The sequence below is a fragment of the Wolffia australiana genome, chromosome 15, assembly GCF_029677425.1.
Source record: "Wolffia australiana isolate 7733 chromosome 15, ASM2967742v1".
Classification (NCBI taxonomy): Eukaryota; Viridiplantae; Streptophyta; class Magnoliopsida; order Alismatales; family Araceae; genus Wolffia; species Wolffia australiana.
The window spans coordinates 2,649,452-2,656,302 of record NC_135849.1 but is presented as its reverse complement, the minus strand read 5'-3'; the positions used below and the strand labels follow the sequence as shown (position 1 = coordinate 2,656,302).

The following is a 6,851-nucleotide window of genomic DNA, read 5'->3' as shown; positions in this document are numbered from 1 at the left end:
CGGCACTAACCGTCTGCCCATGCACGGCCACCGCCCCGCACCCCGCGCGGACTTGCACCAGCTCTTACACCGCGGCGCCTACCGGCCGCTGAGCTACCTGCCTTCATTCCTACCGACGCCGCTGACACAACAATCAGACTCCTGCGTGAGGCGACGATGAACCCTCCAGCCACGACAACAAGGTATGCACCGCCGTCCCTGTCTTTTATTTCCTATAGTATAATTTTGGTTGCCTCCACCGCGCTCGGGTTAGACGTAGGTGAGTGTGACAGGTTGAGTGAAAATTACATGACTTTGAGCATCTTACCCGTTTGGTACGAGTCGAGTCCGCTCATCCCGTGCATTAGATAGCCCGAATGGCATTACGTTCCATTCGAATAGACCGTCTTTTATCTTGAAAGCAGTCTTCCATTCGTCACCGGGGCGGATCCTTACTTGATGGTATCTACTCTTGAGGTCAATCTTGGAGAAGATCGTTGCTTCAGCCATCTCATCAAAGAGATCCTGGACTCAAAGAATCAGAAACCGATATTTTATGGTGATCTTGTTGATGGCCCTCGAGTCACAACACATCCGCCATGTTTCATCTTTCTTTGGCCCTAGGAGTGCAGGTACGGCAAATGGGTTAAAACTTTCTTGTATCAATCCCTTAGATAGAAGTTCCTTGACTTGTCGGTGAAGCTCTTCGTACTTCACGGGGTCCATCCGATAGTGTGCCAAATTAGGGAGGGATGCTCTCGGTACTAAATCTATGGCATGTTGTATGTCATGTAGTGGAGGTAATTCGTTGGGTAGCTCCTCGGGAAATACCTCTTTAAATTCATCCATCAATTGGGTGACCTTCGGGGTCGTGATATTTGAGTCCAAGTCCTCAGTAGTGAGGGCAAGAGTAAGGGCTAAACAAACAGGTGAATGTACCCTGTCTTCTTCCACTTGACGACGAAATATACATCCATTCAGTATGAGAGTAGTAGGCGCCGACCGAGAAGGAGCTGAAGGGACTTGTGAAGGCGGGATCAAGGCCTTGGTCGACGGATACCAAATGAGCCGTCGCCCGCCATATATGAACGTGCAGGTGTTGGCCCGTCCGGAGATCTGAACGTCATGGTCAAATAACCATGGGTGTCCCAAGATAATGCTACCGATTTTCATCGATAGTACGTCACATAACACCTTCTTGTCGTAAGTACTCATCTTGGGTGGAATGTAACACTGATTTCTGACGGGTAGAGTAGATGCGTCTATCCATGAGACGTTGTACGGGCTAGGATGTGGTATGAGAGTTAATCCCAGCGTGGCGGCGGTCTCCTCCGAAACTACGTTGATGCAGCTGCCACTATCAACTATCAATTTAAATATACGTCCTCCGATCTTGATGTACGAATAAAAGATAGACATACATTGAGCTGAATCAACAGGTGACGATCCTATTGGATTAGACGGGGGTGGCAAGATAAGTGCAGGTGTGGGAGGAGGTCATCCTCGGTTGGTCATCGTCTCGTTCGACGATCTTGTCTGCCTAGGACCCGTCCGAGGGGTCGTCAATGCTACAGTAGGGCTAGGGGTAGAAGCTAAATTAGGCATGGGCCGGGTAGAGCTTGGATTGCCGGCGACCGTGTTACTACGCTGAATCCACAAGCTCACTACAGGGTCCGCTGGTACGGACGTAATAGGAGTGATTTGGATGTACCCTAATGGTTCTCTGTACTCCTCTTCCTCATCAGCCTCTGGTTCTCCTTCCGGTATTTCCTCTATCAGATTACCGTAAATGTCCATGTGTAATAATGAAGGACAGTCGGTCCTACGATGTCGAAAACCCTTCCATTTGAAGCATTGCATGGGTTCTCTAGTTGTGGATGGTGCTCGGGCCGTAGACACAACAAATGACGCAGTTGGTGCTGCAGTCACCGTAGTGTTAGGAGGCGTGGTAACTCTGGTAGTGGAGGTGGTTCCTCGAATCCAACCAGGGTTACTCGTCGTCCTTCCTGTCGGAGCTACTGAGGTTGTCCTAGTGGCAACCACAAGTGATGGAGTAACGTCGTCTATGGTGTACTCGTCACTCTCGACCAAGCTATAAGCTTGGTCTACGGTAGCAGGATTTTGTTACAGCACTCTAACTCCTAGATCACTACGTAATCCATGGATGAAGAATGCGATTTGTACTTGTGGACTGTCCACGAACTTACATCGCATATGGAATTCCTCAAGTTCTTCTTTGTAATCACTAACCTTTTGCTTGCCTTGCTTAAGGTCCATCCATTTAAGGAGCAAGCGAGTCATGTAGAGCTTGGGAACGTACTTATCCTTAAGCTTCCTTGACATAAGTTCCCAAGTGGGAGAAAGTTCACCACGACGTCGTGCTACTTCTTTCTCGTTCTTCCAAAATATTTTGGCTTGACCGCCAAGCCTGGCCTCAGCATAGGACACGCATAAATCTTCGTCCATGTCATACCACTGAAAATAGCTCTCTAAGTTGGACTCCCAATCTGTGTAATCCTTAGGATTTCGGGAACCTTCAAAAAGTGGGACCTCCATTCTAAAACTCTTTTGTATCATAACCGCATGAGCTTCTCAACGACGGTCTCGTTCGTCATCCTCGTGTGGGTGACGACGCGGGAGTGGCCCTTGTACATCTTGTGGCGCTTGATACTCGATGCGGTCGTGTGCAGGGGCCATGTATGGAGCTGCAGGTGGGGCATAATCACCATAACCATGTTGTGTTGTGTGCAAATAGCTGTGAGGAACCACTTGGTTGGCCATCGGATCAGTCAGCCCGTAGGTAGGTGGCAGGATATACGTAGCTGGTAGGGCAGGCCTCATGGTGGACTCCCCGGGATATGTCACATGTGGCACGGGCTGTGGTCCCGATGTGTGATATACATCCCCCGATGCGTAGGTCGGCACAGGTGCGTGGAGAGGTACGTGAGTGGTGTTGTGGTGCCGGCGTAATGTATGACCCGTTGGTCAGAGCTAAGGTCGGCATCGATCCATAGGATCCGTGCATGGCTGTTGTCCCGTTCTAATGTATTTGTCCATTTGGACCGGTTGGGTAACTTGGCGCCATGGGCGCGGCATAAGGGTTGCCACCGATCATCGATGGCAGAGCAACTCCATAAGGATGGGGAGGAACTTCGTTCCTTGGTGGTTCTGGGTGTATATGTGCGCTTGTAGGCAATGGTAGTAAACTTCCGCAGGGCGGAAGCTCCTATCGGTGGGGTAACTCTGGTCTTCGGGGTATCGATGAGGTCGATACCGATCTGGGGGTGGTGACGGCCGATGATGACTCTCCCAATGCCGCCGGGGGTGATAGTGGCGTGGCGGTGGTCTGTTTGGTCGTACGGCTGATGGCGGTGCAGCTCCCCTGGTCGGTGGTGATGTAGGGCTACTCCTTATTGGAGCCTGATAAATCCAAAATGATAGTAATATATATGTGCAATTTCAGCTAATTTATGTACTTCTTTATCTTTATCTGGATATATTATCAACATTTATGTTAAGTTGTGAAACATCATGAAACAAAATCACCTTTTTCTAATTTGGAGTTAATTATTATCATTTGTGGGACTAACCCCACTTAACTCAATGAGTTAAGTGGAATGAATCTCACTCTCTTCTTAGTTTATGTGCAAGATGCAGGAATTAGGTGAAAATTTCATGAATAAAGGGGATAATTAAATGAAGAGGAAGCTATTTGGACCAGAGGAGCAGGCTCAGCCACAACCCTGGGACAAGAAAGAAGGCCCAAAGCAAGACAGTTGGCTCTAGTCTAAAGGCCCACTAAGGAAGCTCCACTAAGCCCACTATGAGAAGCATGTTGGGCCAAAGAAAGGAGGGCAAGGGGAAGGTCCAGTCATGATTATTTATGAATATTTCAGGGGCTTAAATGATGATTGGAGGACAACCTTGGACATGGATCCAAGCCAGAGAAGAAGATCCAGCCATTCAATCCACAAAACATCCAAGGGTGGAGACTTAAAGATAGCACATTTAATGCTAATTAAGGAAAGAAGCCTTGAACATCCAGGGGATATTTCAAAGGTCTCAATGCTGATTGGAGGACCATAATGGACGTGGATCATGAACCTGAAAAGAAGATCTAGCCATCCATTGTATTAAAAATCCAATGGCTCTCCTTTGCTCTCTCTCCCTATATAAACCCCTTCACCCTATTATAAAATTCATCTTGTGATTCAATCCAAAGTAATGTTTGGTGGCCTAAGTGCAATTGAGTCATAGATCCATTCACCTCAGTGAATGCTAGGCTGTGCAGGAAGCATCCAGGGCTGAAGAAGCTGGTGGAAAGGAGAAGAAGAAGTCCCTTGGACCTTAGCGGGTGTGACAAAGAGGTTACCTTCTTATTTCTCCTTTTTCATTATTTTCTGTTTGTCTTTTGTCTTTTGGTTAGTCTTAGATCAGCTAGCCAATATCTAGACGGTTCCAGTGCATCCAACCACGCTCTAAAATTCGTTCTAGAACTCATTCTAGAGTGATTTTAGTACAGTCCATTTGTTTCTCTCTCCTCCACCAAGGAACCTTCCCCATTTGGCATGCGGACTTGGCCAAATTTTGACTTAGTCCAGAGCGCCAAACTGTTTCATTTCCTATTTTGTTTTAGCTTTCAAATACTCCTAAAAAATACAAAAAAATTATTTTCTGCCTATTAATATTATTATAATATTTTATTTTTCTTTGTTATATATTTTTATTTCATTAGTTATTTATCTTCATATGTAGTAAACCTACCTCTAAAATTATTAAAAAATACATAACTAAAGCACAAATTCCTAAGAAAAAAACCCTTGCTCCCTGTGGATCGACCCTTACTCTCCCTACGCTAGTAAGGTTATTATAAATTTTTGTTGTTTTAATTCAGATAAACCAACGACACTAATTAGTGAAGTTAACTCATCACTAATTACCCCAAAATCTGAATTATCAACTAGCGCCGCTGCCGGGGAGCACGGTGATTATTTTTAGTGAATTTGTATTTTTTCCTCTTTTGCCAAAGTTGAGGGCAGCTAACCCTCAACAAATGGTACTTCTAACTACGTTTTTGGAGATTGATGGTCTTAACAAGGTCTAAGGCTGGGACTAGTGTTGAGGAAGATCTAGACACTCAATATCCTGCTCTTCCAGCAACATTTACAGCTCAAGATAAAGAAGAAGTCAATATGGCAGAAGATGGTCAGCCACAACAAGGAAGGAGAAGGACGATGCTGGATAGATCTACTCCATCAGGAAGTCTACGGCAAACCGGCATCAACATCAATGTAGGTGAGGGGGTTATGTTTAGGTATGACAATGCCCTACTTAACTCTCTCCCTGAATTTACTGGTCATTCCTCTCAAAACCCCTTAGAATTTCCTGATGATTTTCACATTCAATGTTCCTCTCAAAATATTCCTGGTTTAACTACTGAAGCTTTAAAAATGAAATATTTTCCGCTTTCTTTGAAAGATAAGGCTTTCGCATGGTATAGAAATTTAGGCATAACATTTAACTCATGGGAAGAAATGCAGAATAAATTTCTACATAAATTTTATCCCCTTTCCAAAACTAATTTTTATAGAAAAGAAATTCAGAAATTTTATCCCCATGATCGTGAAGCATTTAGTGAATCATGGGAAAGGTTCAATGAATTAATCCAAAAATGCCCTCACCATGGAATAGAAAAATGTCAGCTAGCTGAAATTTTTTATGAATCACTTCCTGATATTTTTAAAAGTAAAGTGAATCAAATAGCTGGTGGCTCGTACTATATGGCTTATGAGGATGAAGTCTTTGATCTTTTGGAAAGGGTGGCTGAAACTGACCTACAGGAAATAGGAGTAAGTCAAAATGGAAGAAATGCCAACCCAAAACGAGGAGTGCTGCAAGTAACTTCAAAGGAAGCTGATCTTCATGCAGGAATAAGAGAAACCAACAAGAAACTTGAAGAATTGACTTCCACTCTAAAGAATGCTTTTCTCCCTAACTCACCCCTTGTGAAAGCACAGATTTGTTCTATATGTTCTAGCAGAGATCATGAGGATGGAGCATGCCAACTTGGAGAGGAGGAGGTCCATTTGTTGAACCACAACCAACAGCCTTGGGGAGGACCAAAGAGGACCATCTACAACAACCAAGGAATCTACTCCCAAGGAACCAAGGCCCCTTTCCAGCAAAGAGTCCAATTCCAGACCCCACCACAGTAGTCTTATCAAGCAGCTCCACAAAACCAGGTACAAGATTTGTCCACTCTAACACTTGTGATCTCTCACATGATAGAGCAGGAGAATCGAAGGCTACGGGAAGAAATGGAGATGCGCATGCAAGCCATGATGATAGTACGGGCACCGTGGCAGATAAGAGACGGTCTTCAGACCGTGTAGATAGTACGGGCCGGGGCAACTTGCTAAGAGGGGTACGGATCCGTGTTATGGTATCCCTGTCTACGCGTGGGGGAAAGTCACCCTCCACGTCTTCGGAACTTGCGTCCTGGAACTGATCAGGATCTGGACCTTCCGGTGGAAGGTCCACTACGTCAGGATCAAAAATTGGATCCATTCCGACATACTCGTCTTCCCCTACACTACGGGCTTGAGTCCTCTTCTGAACCATTTATATGGTCAAGGTTCCCGCACTAGTTTCACGACGGGTTCTAAATGAAATGCAAAATGACGTGCTATGAAAGAATTTTGAAAAATGAAATATATGATCGAACTAAGGAATTAAAAAGAATTATCCGACCGACCGTGTTAAGCGTATGCTAACACGACCAGCTGTGATACCAATATGATGTAACATGACCTACCGGGAATGGTCGGCTCGGGTTACACCACAATTAGTGTGTAACAAATCACTAAAATGAT

General features: G+C 45.2%; 1 non-coding gene across 1 annotated transcript; it reads right to left on the bottom strand.

Annotated features, from left to right (window-relative positions):
• Nucleotides 1–5,559: 5,559 nt before the first annotated feature.
• On the bottom strand, nucleotides 5,560–5,668 carry LOC144713363 (small nucleolar RNA R71). Its single transcript, XR_013584028.1, has one exon. It is a non-coding gene; the product is annotated as a small nucleolar RNA R71 (small nucleolar RNA).
• Between the last annotated feature and the right edge of the window lie 1,183 nt (nucleotides 5,669–6,851).